This window comes from Eupeodes corollae, chromosome 2, assembly GCF_945859685.1.
Source record: "Eupeodes corollae chromosome 2, idEupCoro1.1, whole genome shotgun sequence".
Lineage (NCBI taxonomy): Eukaryota > Metazoa > Arthropoda > Insecta > Diptera > Syrphidae > Eupeodes > Eupeodes corollae.
The window spans coordinates 21,647,861-21,667,620 of record NC_079148.1 but is presented as its reverse complement, the minus strand read 5'-3'; the positions used below and the strand labels follow the sequence as shown (position 1 = coordinate 21,667,620).

General features: G+C 31.5%; 1 protein-coding gene and 1 non-coding gene across 11 annotated transcripts in view; one reads left to right on the top strand and one right to left on the bottom strand.

The window, feature by feature from the left end:
* LOC129948561 (longitudinals lacking protein, isoforms N/O/W/X/Y) overlaps nt 1–19,760 on the bottom strand; it is a 398,307-nt gene that overhangs the window by 103,834 nt on the left and 274,713 nt on the right. The window lies entirely within an intron of this gene.
* Trnag-gcc (transfer RNA glycine (anticodon GCC)) lies at nt 18,392–18,462 on the top strand. The gene has a single exon. It is a non-coding gene; the product is annotated as a tRNA-Gly (tRNA).

Genomic DNA, 19,760 nt, shown 5'->3' with positions numbered 1-19,760 from the left:
ACACACGCAAAAAAGAAACAAAAAAATCGAAAGGCCTTGAAGTTGACTTTTTGTCATAATTTTAAATTTGTGTTAATGTATTGTGCGTCCCGTTGGTTTATTTGAAGAACAAAAATAAAAACACAATTTTTTAGTACAAAAAAAGAACAAAAAAATAAACTAACAATAAAATTTTGGTAAATGCAGACATCATGATGTGAAACTTAACCGGTTTTATTTATACTTTTTTATAAGCTTGTTCTTGAGAGTCTGATGTGCAGTAGGTTAAGAATCTATAAGCGACTTGCTGTTCTAATACGAGTATTAAAATGTATATAACTCATAAGATACTTAAATTTATTTTAAAAGTTCTTAAGCGATAATGACTAAGACCCTGAGACAACAAGTAAAATCTTACCTTTTAATGAAAAGAAGATAATAAAAGTTTTTTATGCTTACGTACTAATTTTGTCAAAGTTGATAGAGATAATACGGCCGGCGGTGTAACTTATGCCGAAGTATTCATAAATTATATAAAAATGGATTTCTACTTTCAATAAAGCCTGCAACCTTAATTATTTTTAATATTGAACTTAAAATATTATCTTAGGCTGAACGCATCTAAAAAAAACATTCATTCTTTTGTAATGAGTTTTCGTGAAAAATGTGCAAAAGTATTGCAACTTCCACAAACAAAATGCTACGTAAATATTACACAAAATCATACATCAATTGTTATTTTATGGAAGGTTAACAAGTTTAGATTTTCAAAAGATGATGGAGACTACATTCACATTTTTTTTGTTAAAAGCATATTTAAAGGGACTTTGATGCTATTCCACAAACAAAAGGCTACGTAAATATTACACAAAATCATACATCAATTGTTATTTTATGGAAGGTTAACAAGTTTAGATTTTCAAAAGATGATGGAGACTACATTCACCTTTTTTTTATTAAAAGCATATTTAAAGGGACTTTGATGCTTAAATACATATTTTTAAGACATTCGTATATCCTCCTTCACTGAAAACATTAATCGCTTAAAGGAATGGTTGAGTGTTGTAAGTCATTAGGCCCTTGTTCTCAACGGACTGTTTCGGCACCTAATTTACTTATTTTTTATTTTAAAGACATTCGTGAAGTACGGCTAAAGAATGAATTTCTATACAAAAATAGTAAGACCAAAATTTCAATCGAGAATATAGTAATGATAATTTCTGGGAAAACGACTATTACACTCTTGAATTGCTTAAGTGGTTGAATAAAAGACTGTAAAATTAGTTAAAATAATGGTGAAAAAACAAAGAAAACAAAAGGTAGATATTGTTACCAAGATAATTAATTAACAACTTTTTTTTAATCATTTCAAGAAACTTTGAGGAGCTTCACAAAAAGTATATTATCATTTCTCAAAAACTCTTTGAGAAAAAATCGAAAGATTATAGGACTCAAAACTAAGGGTTCTTTTTTATATGTTTAAATTTAAAAACTGCAAGTTCTCAGAATTCAAACTCGTCACAATAAATCCGAAGTCAAATTTATCATAAGTAAAGCATCAATAAAAGTTGCTTATCACACAAAAATGTTAGTTAATGTTAGCTTTGCAGTTTAACACAAAGGTTATCAATGTTCAAGTTATAAATTTTATACCAATTGTGGTTTTTAATAGTCAAGGTTAAGTCAAAATACAGGACATCTAATTTATGTCATGACCTCAAAAACTATTCCTTCGTTTTAAATTTTGATGAGTTTAATTTTTGGGCTGAGGCTCTGATATTTTTTCTTAAAAACTAAACTTTTTTATATTAAAAAGTCTAAACACAGGTTTGTAAATTTTTCATATTGAGTTTAAACATTTTTAAGCTCCTAGGTTTGTTTTTAGGAAATTGTATCAGAATTTGTGAGGCCATCTGTGAATTGCTTTTAAATGTTGGTTAAATTTTCTACAATAGTAAAGTAATGAGAAAAGCGTTGTAAATAAGTTGGGTTAAAATTGACCTTACGAGAAACGGAATAAGGAACTATGTGTTTGGGATTGTTTTAGTACAATTTGTCAAATTTAAAATGTTGAAATTTCTCGACATTTCAAACAGTTTGAAAGTTTTTTAGAGTTCGTGGGAATATAATTTTTGGTCGATTATATTTCAAGAGCCAGTAGATATTGACTTCAAATAAAATTTGTTACACAGAAAGACGCGAAAAAGACTTAAAAAAAATTTTGTGGGCGTTTTGTTTTAATAAAGTAATTTAAAATAAAAAATTAAAATATTGGTTACCCAAAATATCTCTCTCAAAATACCAAAGTGGTAATTTGAAAAAAAAACAATAAACAGTTTTTTTTTCTAAATAAAACAATAGAAAAATAAATTTGTCACATCCTATTTACAAAACAAAAACATGAAAATCTTGTTAAAAAAAAATAAAGACATAAGAAATCAATACCTAAAGTTGGAATGATTTGATTTTCAAAAATTTAACATTTAAATATTTTTAACATTCAGTCAAATTTTAATAAAAATCCAACAATCTTTTTTTTTCATAAATATTTAATATTAAAAAATACTACACATAGTTTAAAAAACTGAAGAGCGATTATTGGTATCTTGTGAAGAAATGGAAGTATTGACTTCGGTTAGGTTAGATAAGGTTAAAGTGGCTGTCCAAGATGGAAACGGACACACTTAGGCCAGTTTAATAGCCCATTGTGATACCACATGAATCCTGAGGCTTCCTCCTAGCCTCAATCGAACCAGTTTGAGTCCCTTACGAAAGTGTGAATCTGATTATGTTGATTTGATTTAGATCGTTAAATATTGACTTCAAAATGATGTGATTCTATGTTAAATTTTGTTAATAACATAACATAATGTTGTTAGAAAAATCCAAATAAGGATTTTTTTTAATAAGACATTAAAAATTTCAAAAAGTGCTGCTTAAATTTATAAAAATTGGTTTTCGACTAAAAATTTCATGAACAAAAATATTGTTGTCAACTTTTTGTGAATATAACAAAAATTCAATTGACACATTTTTAATACAAAACACGAAAACTTTCAAAAACCTGATAAAAAACGGGTTTCGATTCAAGTATGATGAGAACAAAGAAAGATTTTGACTTCAAATTTTTGTATCTCACACAAAATATTGGCGCACAATTTTAAACGTTTTAGTAAAATTTTAAAGCAATTTTTAGACATGTTTGGATATAAAAAAGAGAGGTTTAAAATTGTTAAATATTTAGCAAATTGTTAATCAAATAACAATAGGTTGTTTAAAATTTTGCGCTACTGTGTCATTAACAAAGTAGAATTTAAAGGAAGTATCAGCATGAATCGAATACCAAGCGTCTTTTCGAATTTGTTTTTAATTTCTAACTAATGGCTGAATCACAAACACGCTTCGTCTGCGTTACGGTGGGCCTGCTTCGAGGTTGCTTTGAATGACATTTCTATTATTTTATCCCTCAAAATAGCAAAGTTTTTGTTTGTTGACATTTTTTTAAAGCTGTTGAGCTGTTAGACAAAGAAAATGTTCAGATAATTGAACTAGAGCTTTCGTTTGGAGTCACATTACGTTACATTACGTTCTTTTCCCTACGATTGTCAAACGAAACATGAAGTCGAAACTCCATTGTGATAGCATGCATTGAATTCCTAGGGCTGAACTCGTAAACGTCAGGTGAAGCCGAAGCTAAAGCGTGTTTATGATTCAGCCATAAAGAGTTTTTCAACAGGCACGCTTCAAAAGTAGGGTGACACTAACAGTAAACGTCGCCATATTTCTTGCCGCTGTTTTAACATTTCTCTTCAGTAAGGTTTGCCATTTCATGATTAAAAGATATACGAGCCAGCAATAAGTCCAAATTACTAAAATTTACTACTGAAATCCGAAGTTAGTGGCCTAAACGTTAAGAGCGCTACATCCAATTTATGGTCATCATAATCGACCTAGCAGATTAACAATTTAGCGTCTAGTAGACAAATTTAAATCCACAGGCACAATAAAAAATGTTCCCGTGCCAGTAAGACAAAGAAGTGCCCGTAGTGTCGAGAATATTGCTGCCTCTGACGCTTCAGTTGCAGAAAGCCCAAATGTGTGTATCACACGTCGTTCTTAAGCGTTAAGCATCTCTGTGACGTTGTTTAGGCGAATTTTGGGAAAAGATCTTGGCAAACATGATTAAATTGACCCAAGAACTGAAGCCGCTTGACCACCAGAAACGTCAATTGTTCGTGAATTGGGCTGAGCAACAACTTGAAAATGATTCGGATTTTCAGCGAAAAATAATCTTCAGCGATGAAGCTCATTTCTAGCTTCGTCAATAAACAAAATATGTGGTATTGGTCAGGCAGCAATTCACATAATCACATGTACTCCACGATTCATCACTGCATCCCGAAAAATTACGTTGTGATGTGGTTTATTGGCCGGCGGCGTCATTGGGCCGTACTTCTTCCGCGATTATAAAGACCGGCTCGTTCCTGTGACCGGTCAATGCTAAGCGAATATTTTTGGCCTCAATGATGATTTTGACTTGGTGGACATGTGATGACCGGGCGGTGGTGGCGCCACAAGGCACACATCAATGTCACAATCAGTTTATTGGAAACCAAGTTTGGAGAACGTGTGGTCCATTCGCTTGGCCGCATTTGTGGTGCGATTTGACGCTGTTAGACTATTTAATGCATGGTTACATCAAGTCTTTGGTATACGCCAACGAACCAGCGAATTTTGTTGAACTGCAGTATCGACTAATTTATGCTTGAAAACCGTCGAAAATTGGGTTCGGCGTCTGGGCATCTACAAGCGTTCCCTTGGTGGCCATGCAAAAAAAATCGAGTTCTATACATAATGGCATCGGGCGTACTTTCACAGAAGCAAAGAATTTCATTGATATCCAAAACCGTTTTTTGTAAAAAATGGCAACACACATTCAGCTAAAAGTGACGCATTTTTAACTTCCAACTAAATTTTGTCTAGACTATAAAATGAAATTAATAAAACATTAAAGTTCAAAATACGAACTTATTATTAACATTTTAGTCAAAACCAAGCATTTATGCTTATTCTCTTATATCCAGTTTTAGAACTCTTCGGATTCTGTAAATATTCAATAAAATTTCTACCTATCTTCGTCTCGTCATCATCTTTAAACTTGTTCTAAAACGCATCGGCCATTTGAATTTTAAAGGTTATTTTATTCGCATTGTTTTAAAATCCAAATGTGGTATTTTTTTAATTATACACGTCCCGTCCCAAAAATAGGCCAACCAACTGTTCATCAAAATCCAAAATGTATGCCAATCCTAAATTCAGTCTCTATAAGTTGCTATCTATGTGTGTATGTAGGTAGGTTAGGTAGGTACCTATAAAGATCGGTATCCCGTATAAAGCTGATGTGATAATCTCTTTTATGTTTAAAAATAAAATTTCGAACTTCAAAAGTAGGTATACAAATACATGTATATGTATATTTCAAACTCTATACAAAAACAGCATTCATCAAGAACAGAAGTAGTTTTGTTGATATCATCTTTTCTCAGTGAATATACATATACTCGTGGCTATATAGAGAGAGGTACGATTAAAGTATCTGAATATATTATTAATTCGTTCAGTAGTGCGAATTTTTGTATACCAATTCGTAAAGCCTTTGAATTTCGTTTCATTTAGTTTTTACTTTTTTGATTGTTTCGCTGTTTGTGCGAAGGTCATTGTGACGCATGAAACTACAGGCTAAATAAAATTTTATAAATGTACCTACATAAGTCGTATATCATCTGTTGTTGGTTGGTAGCGCGAGAGACTAATGTTTATAATTTTTTTTATTATTATTTATTTATTTTATTTTGCGTGAATTGAATCCGTCTAGACATTAAACACACCAACCGGAACATATTTTAATGGTCTTTGGGTTTTGTAATTTGTTTTATTTCTTTTTTTTTTGTTGGTTTTTTGACATAAGGCTAATCTGGTATGCTGAATGATGATGATGTTGGATGATGACAGTTCCTATACATATGGAAACAGAAATGCAAAATTCCGTCATCACAAAAAACATATACCTAAACAAATTTGAATAAGTTTTGGTCTTTGATAAATTGATGTCTAAATAAGAATTCCCAAGATCACCGATTCAAATGGTTTATGGATGCGTTATTCTAACGATAAAATCAGTAATTCGTAGTTGGTGGTAAAGATTAATGGGATATCTTTAATGGAATGACCATGATTTTTTTAATCGACAAAATTGGCAGCGCATGAAATGCATGGAATCATATTTATTTCTGAAGGTTCATGCTTTTTTCAGTGTGCACCAAATTAAACCTTATTCTTGTTGTTAGATTTTGAACGAAAATCAAGGAAATTTTAAGATGTTAAGACTCGGTTTGTCAGTAGTGAGTTGGGCCTAAGTTATGTTTCTGAAGAAAAGATATTATAGAAAATGTTAAGTATCTCAGCTTCAAAATCCCTAAGGTCTTAAGCCACCTTAGAATTATCGAAGAATGAGTTATTTATTTTTGATGATGAGTCAAAAGATTATATCAAGGAAAAACCTTTAAGCAACGTCAAACGCAACTATCACTTCTTAAATTGACGAATGGAATCACAACTCAGAAAATTGTCAATTAAATGGCTTAACAAATTGAATGCAACTTAAAAGTACGTAGAATTTTCGTTTCTGTAATCATAATTTATTTTAAATTATTTCTGAAAAAGATATCAAGACGTCTATTTTGAAATTCTTTGTTGGCCTAAGTCCTTATGTTACTTATTTTTTTAATAATAAAAGAAAGAAATGTAACAGTAAAAGTCTCGGTTTCGTTCTCGGTCTTGTCAAAACACTTTAGGTCTTAGGGCATCCCAGGAAATCATTTTATCGACACTTCAAGAATTATTTCCCAAGAAATTATGTCGTAAAAAAAACCTTTGAGTACTCGGATTTGGTTTCATTGTTTTCTTCTGCTCAAAAATTCAAAACTTTTAACCTTAATACTGCATTTTTAAACTGGTGTTTAGACTCATAATTTAGACAATTTTTCACTCAAGCTTAAAATTTTAATTGTATCTTGGAAGATACATTCTTTTGATTTCTATGTTGCGTAGTTTATTTGTTTAAAAAATTCGTCAGGTAATTACATCTGACGATTTTCTAAACAAGGCTTTTACTTTGAATTTAAGAATTGCGCCATTTTGGCAACAAATTCAATATATATCAAAAACATTTAGTTAAAGTTGCGTTTCCAGTCTTGAACCCTGAAAAAAAGGATACGTCATTGCAAAATCAATCAACAACTTGCAACTGGGATCATAATCCTAAATAAAATCCCGTATCAGTATTCTTGACTTTTATGGTTATGGTATGGTTTCCTATTTTTTTTTTTATCAAAATGCGTATTTTCTAGTGGTTTTAGAGTAGCCTAAGGCCTTAATGTATCGTTTGGATTCCATCTCGTAAAACTGAGTTTTGTGTTCTAAGAGCCTTAATGTTCAAATTCTGTAAGTTTTTCAACTCAAAAACTGTGACTTTCTGTTGGAGTGTGGCTAAGTTGATTATAAAAATCCGCTGAAAATTCAGAATTTTTCGACTCGATTTTATGCTAGTCTTGTCCGAGGCGTGAACCAAGGGTCTCGTGTATTTCCTTGTAAGGAAAAGGAGAACGTAATAAGACATTTCACATTCGAGAAGTACGGTTAAAGAACAAATCTCTGGACTCTGTGTAGGGCCGAAGTTCAGCTCAAGGAAAAGCTGATAGGAACTCCTAACAAGTATTACAGTTGAATAGTTTAAGTGGAAAATGCAAGTCTAATAAGGTGTGGAAACAAATTTGAAACTTTTTTTGTTTTTGTTATATTGTGCGAGCACTCAAGTCGATATAAATTCCCTTATAATGTTTATACACAGTGCGAACAATTAGGAAGGGAGGATAGGATTGGAAATGAGATATCGATGCACATTGGGTTTGAATGCCTGCACATTGTAATGAGTGCTAAATATTGAGTTTCGTAAAATTCCACATTCGTGTAGTGCGACTTAAAAAAGAATCTCTGTACTTTACAGTACGACCGAAATTGGGCTCAAGGGTAAACTGATCGGCATTCCTAAAAGAACGAGTATTAGGGTTGAATTGTTTGAGGGGAGGAATGCAACTGGATATTTCACAAGAACATTGCTTATGAAAGTAGCGATAAAATATTGACAGACATGAAAACCTTACGGCGGTGCTCAAGAGATACAAAAATTTCAGTTAAACAACGGTCACCTATCAATTTTAGAGCCCTTTTTTGAATTCTGTCGTAGGGACTCAAGTGTTTTATTCGAGCACCTGTCTGAAAATGGGAATTGTACTTAAGTTTTGGACGAATATAGGCTTTATAAGTAAGATCATAAGATCGTATTCGGAGAAAACTTAAAGGCTTAGCAGCATTTTTGGCGGTGTCAAATATGTGATCACTCCACAACAAGTGGTTTGTAATGCACATAATCATGACTGATAGCTGTTCAGTCTCCTCGATGCAAGTACCATTACGCTTTTGTGACAGTAGATAGCATTGAATTTTTGAAGCATTAAATTCTACACGGCTTTTGATTCCCCATTGGCCAATACTGTCAACATCAGAATATAATGAGCTCATCATACGTTGCCCTTGGTAGTCCACATCATAAGCACAAGGATGCGAATCTAAAATCGGATATGAGAAGCTGAGGGCACTGTCAGCAATTAAGTGGGTTAGAAGATTCAGACAAAAGATCATTTATAAAAATAAGGAAAAGTGTCGGAGACAAAACGGAGCCCTGCGGGACACCAACGTTTATTTTGTGAATATCAGATTTTAACCCGTCCAATACTACTTGAATTTAACGGTCCGAAAGGTAATTTCTAACCCAACGAATAAGGGATTCATCAATACCAAATGCACTCATTTTCGATAAGAGATCTTGGTGCCGAACTCTATCAAATGCCTTTGAAATATGAAGTGCAATAATCTTACTTTCACTGAGTCAAAAGTCATGATTTTCAAAAGCTCAATCTACTGAGGACCTAATAACAATCCTTCGTGCAATTTTGTTTATGATTTCTTGAAATCTTTAATTAGATTATTCTTCAAAAATGTCAATTGTCGTCTTTTTCTTTCACAACTTCTTTCCAAGTTGAAGAACCTAACACAGAGCGACAATAAAGCCATAAACTATATATATCTCATACAAAACCCTAAAGGCACTTTAAAAAAAGAGACTTATCCATTAGCCTTCTTTACACCACACGTGCCATTGTCAATATTTATTTCCCTCTTCTTCAAAAAAACTAACATCTTTTTCACAGAGGCACCTCTAAACCTCGATATCATACAAAACATATAAATTAGAAGAAGCCTATATCGACTACAGCACGTTTGCATCTGAAAGACTATAGGTAGGCTTCATCTTCATATATACAAAACTTCACACAGCATAAACATAAACAGCGATTAAAATTCAATAAAATCGTCATGATAATAACGATAATTGTGTAATTCATATCGTATATACGGCAGGGATTGTGCCTGCCTACTGCAAGACCGTACTTACGTTGGGTTAGGGGCAAGAGAGAAGTCTAATGGGGGACTCCAGATTTAAAGGTATGCATAGGTAGGTATACGAGTGCATATTTTGCTTGAGCCATTACAGAATGTATCTACAAACGAAATCGTGTAATGTCATTCATTCGTTCGTAACGTGTTTCAGAGTTTGTTGTTTTTATTCTTTTTGAATTTTTATGTGCCATTTTGTGGTTGTGTCGATTAGTCTGCTGCCCTGATGCTTGGTAAGAGGAAAAGAGAGTCTCTGTCAGTAGCTAAAAACCGCTGCACAATTGATGCAGGGCTATAATAGGTATACGACAACTATGTGCAGCAGCAGCTATAAGCAGTCAGGCTTGCATCTATTTGTATGCAGTTTGATTGTGTGCTAATCCAAGGTCGCAATTGGCACGATTATTCCTTGCTCCCTCTTCCGCCTTCTTTGGCATCACTCACTGCATCCACTTTAATACAAACAAAAAAAAGCCCGCTCACTTCTCACCGAATGCCCCTCCGCCCTATAGCCAGCCATCATCGTTAGCCGCAAAGTTCTGCATCTGCATGCATTCTGCTATACACAACCCCATTCTATATATCTTTCCGCATGCATAATATGCAATGCATTTGTTTGTATTATACAGAGTACAGAGCTGATGGAAGCTGGAACTGTTGTTGCAGTTGGCATCAGTTGGCGGCAGTGCCTGGCCTGGTGCCTGCCTCGGATGCATGCTAAAATGCTCCTTTTACTTCCCCGATGCGGCTTAGCCCATAGCCTGTGGCAATATTGAGTAGTATATGTCAGAGTCAGAGTCAGAGTCAGATCTAGCCCAGGCTCTCAAGCTGCTTAAACACCAGGAACCAGAAACGCAAAAACCATCGATCAGAGTAGAGTCATAGTAATGGAAGGGTAGGGGGTTGGAAATGAAAATGAAAAAGTTAATAATAATTGGTAAATGTAATCGCATTATTGCCACATAGAAAAAGACTGAGAGAAAGAGTAAATGAGCGATGATAGAATTGTTTGCCTGTTGCTTGTTGTTAATGCAGAGCTGCTGTAGCCACTGCTGCTGTTGCACATAACTTTCGTCCCCTAGGCCTACCTTCCTATCAACCAACTATGTAATGTTAAACGAGAGTTGATTAAATGAAAACAAAAAAAAAACGAACTATAAAGATGCAGATACATTTGTATCTATAGGGCTTAAGGTTTTTTTAATTTGTCTTTAAACTACATGTGGATGATGTGTGTGGTTTTTGTAAATATTATGCACATAGTTGTTTATATTGTTTGTGGTATTAATGGAATTCTGTCATGCTGTGGCACGAGCATATGACGAGTATTATTTTTTTATCTCAAGTTTGAATACCTTGAGAAATTAAAATTAAAAAAAATTAAAATCCATCAAACTAAAGTTTTTTATTATCAGAAAGTGGGGACTTAAAATTATTGAAATTTCGGACCACTTCATTTCCTCCATAAAATGTTTTATCCCATTGTTATTTGGTTGTCTTGTTCTTCTTTCTTAAAAAGAATTCAAAAGTTCTCACCAAATTATAAAAATGAACTGACCATCAGAAACGAGAAAGTGGTTTTTAACAAAAGAGTCTAACACACATTTCCGGGTGCAAGGAAGCCTTAAAATAAACCAAAAAAAACTAAACACCGCAAGTAGTAGCCTTTCAAAACGACAAACTCAATTAATACCTTATGCTTGCTTGACCATCTCATATGTCTCTTCTATATGTATAGTTGGCTATGGACATAAAAGAAGCTAAAAAGTTCTAATCACGCACATGCTGCAGGCATTAGGCAGGTAGGTAGCTAAGCTATATCCATAGTAGTTGGAGGAGCTGTTCAACCTGATTTAAATCTCACCATCAAAAACCAAAACCTAAAACCAAAAAAAATATGAGAACAGCAAAACCTGATATTAATAATTGAGTTCCCGTTCCCGAAAGTTGTGTGGATTGGATCATCCTGATTATAATATCATGCATATGGAAACAAAAGTCATCATCAAAAAATAAACAAAGAAAACAGAATTGAAAAATTCCCCCAAAAATGACCATTCGAAAAGGCACGGCTCTATCTACCTATGTTATACCTGCTTATGGATGTTAGGATAGCCCCATATGTGGTCAGTATAAAAATTACTTAAGTTTATCAAAGACGAACAACAACAAAAAAATACCTGCTTGACCATTTTTATCCATCATCGTTCATCGTTCCCGACTTATTTTTAATTTCCATTGTCCTTAATTCTAATCGCACATTAGAGAAACTTTTGTTCCTTTTTTTCGTGACCGTCCACATGATTATCCCACGCAGTTTTTAATAATATGTATTTTTTTTTCTTCTATTGAAAACTTGAATTTTATTTTGGAATCCTGTTTTTGAAATATAGACATTTGTCATGGATTAAGGTTAACGAGGTTTGAAAGTTTTATTTTTGTGTTTGAAACAAATCTAAATGTAGGGAGATTTGGTGTTATTTTTCAGTTTTAAAATACAATTTTTTTTTAAGAAATAGCTTCCTTAAACAGTTTTAATATTTTCAATACTTAACTTAGTTTTTGGAATACGGTTTGATTCTTCATTTGAGCGTATTTGCAACTTTAAATAACCTTATCACTCGTATCTGCCTTCAAGGCTTTGGAAAACAATACCTTGAGTAATTTAAGGTGCTCATTTTAAATTCACCCTGATAACTTTTCATTGGTGCCTTTACAAATGATGATATTTTTGTTACAGCCAATTTATCATTAAAAGAACTTCAAAAATCATGCATACAATCAATTACTGAAGTTGTCTATCGAGATGTTCGGGATAATAACTCAATTAAATAATATAATTTTGTTGAGTATATTTTTTTGATTAAAAAACTGTTAAATGAATTGTTCTAAGAACTTTACCAAATTTTAAGGTCATATTTTGTTCATGAAAAGGTTTCTAGTTGTGATTTTTGTAAACAAAACTGTAGACTAATTTTTTAAAGAACGTCTAAAAAAAAGACGTCAAGAACGTCATTTGTAAAAACAAAATGTGCTTTGAAGAATATTATATATTTTAGCACTTTTTAGACATTTGATATTTCAAAAACTTACTTTGACTCCCTTTTTCATAATTTTTGTACAAACGAAATTCTTTTGAACGATTTTTCGTATTGGAGTTTTTTTTAGGTTAGGTTGATAGGCTGGCAATTAATAAGGTTTTTTTTATTTGAGTTAAAAACCATGTAAGTTTTTTTTGAAACTATATCAAGTTTAGGTATAGGCTATAACAAGTTTTCTTTTATTGAAATCTTAAAACTAACGTTAAACTTTAATAAACTGCACCAAGAATTTATGTAACTAAAAAAAAGTCAAAAATAATATGGATCTTTCAATTTTGAAACAATAATGTTCGGAAAATTTGACGTTTTGGACAGGCTTTTGAAGACAGACTCGAAATAAGAACATAGGCATATTAATAATCGAATTAACAATTATAACAAACTTTTAAAGTATGTACATTTTTTTTAAACTTGAAACAAACAACGTTCATAAATAGTAAAGCTCAAAATACACATTTTCTATGAACTGTTTTGTCAATTTTGATTTCAAAAAGAGGCTGGGATGCGGCCCACGTTGATAACTTCCCATCCTATCTTTCGATTTGTCTTCCTTAAGAGTTTTGTAGGTTTTCTTGTTTTGTTAAAAAAGTATCAGTTGAATTATTCTAAAAAAATTTAAATTGTTTGCCTATGAATTAATTTGATTTAAAAATCAAAAAATATCTATTTAAGTTAAGAAAACCAAATTTTATCAATTTTGCGTACTATTTTTGGTAGATTTTAATTTTTTATAAAAAAAACTGATAAAAAAAACGTCAATTCGATTTTTCAATCAATTTTTACCAACTTTGATTAATTTTTTTTTCGTAACGTACGGACGTTAGTACACACGCGCGCACAGCAATATCCCTAAAAAAAATTTTATTTCGACTTTATTAACCTTACGGGAAATTAAAAATATTGTTTTGAAGCATTTGGTTAAAAAACGTATGTTTTAAAAATGTGGATCAGTTCTTCCATTTTTGACGTTTGCATTTTATTCATCTCAATTTTTTTGTTTAAAACACATGAAAGGGTTAATATCTACCCATATTTAAGGTTAAATACAATCCAAACTTAAAAAGAGAAAACGGTTCACACTAATGTTATCAATATCAAAAATTAAGTGAAAAAAATAGAGTTGGTTGAAGCATTTTACATTCTTGATGTGTTGCTGAAAAAGTTATCTCTTTATTCGACTGTTAACTGAACTTAAAAGTAAACTAATGGGCATTTCAGGAAAATTCAGTAAAAGGGTATTATTTTTTGAATGGTGAATGCAATTCTATAGTTTTAAAAACATTGATAAACATACATTAAAAAAAAACGTTGTTCTTGATATTTTTATAAATAGATTAATTAGCAAAATAAAATAAATTTCTTTATTGATCTTAGTATTTTGTCAAGAATGTTAAATTATTTGAACTTAATTCCTAAAGGATTTACAAAAACTCGACTTTTTGTAACAATAAGCTTCATATATTCATGAATTAAAAAAATAATGTTATTACCCGGTTTATTTATTTCATATGCTAAGTATAAACCATACAAAAATATAAAAAGTGTTCGAAAAGAGTTTTTTGCACTTTTTATAATTTTAACCTTTTTAACAATCTAATGCTTAAATAGTTTTTCCAGTGGAAATTACATAAAACTTATGAAATACGAGTAATCAATAATAATGTATCAATATCTACAATTCTACAAAATAATCTCCTCTTATCTATTTAAGCAAATCTTAACTCTTTATCGGTTCTGAATTTCAATATGCAAGACACAAGGTAGGTCATTTATGACAAGCTGATAAAAATTGATAAGATTAAAAAGCAAATTATTATCTAATATAATAAAACATTGATATGAACATTGTATATTATGGCGAAATCATTAAAACCATATTGGATACTTTTTTTGGTTTCTTATAAGCCTTGACATTGACAATGAAAATAAAACATATGTGTAACACTCATATTCAAGGCCGTTTTCTTGTATCACATTAATTGAGTCTTATTTACATACATCTAGCAGAAAAATCTAAAATTATAACAAGATTAGTTTTATACAGTTTTGACAAAAGTTGGCTTAAATAAATAATAAGTCGAAAAATATCCTAAAAATTATAAAATCAAATTTTCTGTTGGTGCAAAAACTCATAAGAAACTTGAAGGTAAGAATTGAAGTTAAACACTATTCCGACCGAAGGTGTCAAAAGACACCTTTTCAAACTTTGACTTGAAATTATTTTTTAAGTTGAATAATTTTTTCAAACTTTTTTTTGACAATTCATATAATAGTTGTTAAAATAATTTTGTGGCATCACTATACTCATCCTGAAACTCAAGATACAAAAGTGGTATACCTATTCCGACCATGGGGTGTCTTTTGACACCTTAAATATTTTACTACACTTTTCCGGACAAACATATCACAGTTGACGAAAAATTGTTCCCAACTAAATCTAGATGTAGGTTCACCCAATACATGCCTAACAAACCGGATAAATTTGGTATAAAGTTTTGGCTGGCATGTGATGTCAAAAGCAAATATGTTATAAATGGATTTCCTTACTTGGGGAAAGACGAAAATAGACAGACATCCCTTCCATTGGGTGAGTACGTGGTTTTGAAGCTTATTGAACCATTTACTTGCAGGGGTAGAAGTGTTACTACCGACAATTTCTTCACAAGCAGTACTCTGGCAACAAAGCTTTTACAGAAGAATACTTCTTTAGTTGGAACAATACGTCAAAATAGGAGAGAGTTGCCAAGATCTGTAAAAATAAAAAAGGACAAAATGGAACGCTTTTCAGTGCAAATTTACGCAACAAATAACTTGACTCTAACCGTTTATAAAAGTAAACCGAACAAAAAAGTACTTTTATTAAGTTCATTCCATAAATCTGTACAAGTCGAAAAGAACGGAAAGCGTCTTCCCGAAACAATTAAATTTTACAACAGCACAAAATTTGGGGTCGATATGGCTGACCAAATGGCAAGAAAATATAGCGTGAAATGTAAGTGCCGTAGATGGCCTATGCACGTGTTTTTCAATGTCCTTGATTTCATCGGTATAAATGCATGGATTCTTTATAAAGAAACGACAGGTGAAAACATTTCACGGAGAGATTTCTTATTCCAGTTGGGAGAGGAACTATCAACTGCATATAAAGAATGCAATGAGAGAACAACAAATACGGCAATATCATCAGCTGTTTCATGCCATATCAGTTCCATTCCAAAAAGGGTGAAAAAGTGCCAAGTAATGTATTGTTCCGGTAATAGAGCCACTACAATTTGTTGTCAGTGTAAAAAATACTCGTGTGGCGAATGCTTAAAAGACCAACCATTCACCTGTAAAAAGTGTTGTATTGAATAAGAAAAACAATAGTTGATTTAATAATAAATATATATAGGTCATAAATAATAATAAATATTATTTTCGATTAAAAAAATAAACAAAATGTAAAAAAGAGTAACTTTTTTCATTGGTAATTGGCTAAGGTGTCAAAAGACACCTTTTGGTCGGAATAGGTATACACAACATCTTGGTCTGAATAGTGTTAAAGTATGTTCCGTTCTTACACTTTGGTATTATTACAATTTTAGAATTAAGAACGTTTTATTCTTAATTTTTAATGACTCTTTACACTGTTTTTGTATACAATTAGAATCATGGGAAGTTATTTGATGGGTCTCAATTCTTGAATTCAAAATGCTGACATTATTTATCGTTTGAAAGTCCCTATAATATGTAGATACTTTAATTACATTTTATATTATATATTTGTGCATAAATTTAAAAACAAAATTCAATAATAGGTTATTTTTATGAATCGAAACAAATATTTACTTCCTTGAATATTCATATATTCGATTCAAATATTACAATAGTAAATGAAGGTATTGGCTTCCATATAACGTCATTCTGTACAAAACGGTCTTGTTAACGTAAAATAATGTTCTTAGTAAAATTCAATGGGTATTTTTTTTATAAGATATAAAAACTTTCAAGAATTGGGTTTCGACTAAAAACATTGGGAACAAAAACAGATATTGAAATTCAATTTATTTAATCATACGCAAAGCATTGTTACTAACTTCAAATACAAAATCTCAAGATCATAATTTTTAAATGTTTTTACTAAATAAAATAATTTGAAATTTCGTTGTTCTTCAAAAATCTGAAGTGTTCTATATAAAAGTTTGAAGGCGTTACTGTTTTGTAAGCAAAATTTAAAAAAAAATAACACCCTCTGCTTCATTTTAAAATTTTCTACAAAACGATCAAAAAAACACATTTTATGAAAATGTTCCACATCTATCGAAAGATGTTAAAGAATATATACTTTTCCGCCGGCAAGAACTAGAAATGATTTAAATAGTTTCAATGGGATTTGAAGTGTTTTTAAGCATCGAATAATTTTTTGACATTGAACTTAAGTTAAACACATACAATTTTAAACATCTTATATAAAACGGCTTGAAAATAAAGAAGTGATCAATTTTCTTAGTATCTACATGTTTTTAAAATATCTAGCTGTTCCGAAATTGTTATCCTTTTTCAGCAGTGGAACATTGATTCCCTTTTATTAAAAAAAGTGCATCTTAACAAGTCTAAATATTGACAATGCTCAGCAAAAAAAAACATAGCAAACAAACCTCTATCTAGATCTTTTGATTCGAAATGTATATATTTAAAGTTACCCATAGAAACCACACTTGTGTGCACACCGGTGTACTGACAACCGGGGTGGCATTCCGCCACACACGAAACACCAAATCGTACACACATTAGTTCTGAAAGATATTTCAAAGAGGAACGATCAGAAAGTGTGACGTTGAAACTTGAAGCTTTTATTAAAACAACTTGGGACGCACCGCACTGAAAAACTATTCAGATGCAACTAAATACTAGATATGCGCGCACATCCCCACACACATCACACCAATCGAGACACCGACACAGAAAAATCAAAAACTTTTGATTTTACTTCCTCCGTGTTTGACACCGGAAATAGATATCTGCTCCACCCCACAAAAAGAACACATTTTTGCACATCGGCACAAATGTGTTCACAAGTGCGGTGTCTATGGGCCGCTTAAACGTCAAATCACTACTCTTGAAGTAATCATTTTTTGATTTTAAAATAAGTTCACTTTAAGAGACAGTAGGATTGTACAAACTTCTAAAATTAGTAAAATTAATTGTTTATCTAAATAAACTAATTAAATGCCTTTAAAAATTAAATAAACTCTATTAAAATTTGACATGTTTACATTTAAAAATGGTGGAAAAGGTTCGTTTAATAATCGTTTTAAGCACGTTTATTTGATGTTCTCTTCGAAAATTGTATAAGTATAGTAAAATAAAGAAAAAATGAAAATTTAAGATCATTTTAGTAAAACACTTTTGAAAAAGAAAGCTTCACATTTTTAAAACAAATAAGTGTAATCTCTCATTTCCAAGTTTACGTTAAAAGTTAAAAAAATGTATTTCTTTTCGATTTATCAACTAAATTTTATACGCACACGTGTGCTATAGCAATCAATACAAAAACTTAGATAAGCTTATTTTTCTTAATTAAACACATTTAATAAATTATTCATATAAATTGTGTATTTCTTATCAAAAAAAACTGAAATTAAGAGAGAATACTAAAATAGATTTATTTGTGGTTTTCTTAATGAGTGTTCACCTTAAAAAAAATATTATTTGGTAAATTATACAATTTGTTTATAATAATATCAAATTTATAAGCATCGGTGGTTCAGTGGTAGAATGCTCGCCTGCCACGCGGGCGGCCCGGGTTCGATTCCCGGCCGATGCAAATTGAATTTTTGTTTCCTTTTCAGATTTTGAAAATTATGTTAATTTTATTCTTCTTTTGGTAATTTAAATTAAGAAATGATAATTTAACGAAAATGAATGAAAGCATGTCTGTTAATTTGGTTTGATTAGTGGCGGTGTTCAATTCAAAATAATTTATTGCAATCATATGTTAATAAAGATTTTGTAGTTTCAAATCGTTGAATTATCTCTTCATGGTAAATTCATGCTCACGTTTTTGAAAAATAGTAATTCAGTTAAACAAAATATTGGGTTTTTTAATAAGGGCGGTAAGATGTAGTGGCGTTTTCTGGGTGGAACGTAGCGCCGTCTTGTTGGAACCTAATGTCATCTAGGTCCATATGGTTTAATTTGGGCGTCGATTCGAAGCGCAGTCAGCGAAAAAACGGCGTTGTCTATGGTCATGAACTTTGAGTTCCTGGGTCAGTCGGATCTCGTACAGGTGTAGGCCCAAGTCCTAGACCGATCTTGCGTTCCTACAACGTACGCATGTTGGCTGATTGTTTACTGAACCGGTCGTATTAAATTTGGCCACCAAATTTACCGTTAAATGAAAGCAACGTTTGCGTTAACGAACACTCATTTTGATGATAAAGTTTTATTATTTGAACGTGCTGTTCAACCATGTAATTTGCCATGATGATTTGGCATTGGCATAAACAACTAAATAATAAACAAAAGATTTGACACATGTCACCAAAACAAAATGGCCGCTACGGGGCGTCAAAATCTACCTGCGCCAATTTAAAAAAATATATACGTGAACTGTTTGTACCTGTGTTCCTTGCAAACGACGTTTTTTAAACGTTTTTAAAGTGTTTTATGAAATTTTTATTTAAATACTAAAACTGCCATTCTCTGCTCATCAAATTGTTCTGCATTGATTTTTGTATGAAAATAATATCAAACAAATGTTAATCTTTTCATATACCCTTTATCGTTGTTTTTTTTCTGTGTAAACTAAAGCCGTACCTTTTATGTCTCTCATGGACTCTTCAAATTATTCAAAAATAGATTGAATCGAACTTAAACAAACACTATCAACATTTATCATCTGTTTGTTTGTTTAATTTTCGCAATTTCTCTGTAAACCAAGTTAACCTTTTTTTTGTCAAACAATCAACTGTGTCGTTCATTTTGGTTTTTATTCAAATAGCAAATATTGGCGCCAAAAACATTGTGAATATGACCTAAACTAACTTAAACTGTCAAATTAGATTTGTTTACCTACTCGTTATTATATTTTGTGTGTGCGATGTGCTTTTAGTTACCCTGCAC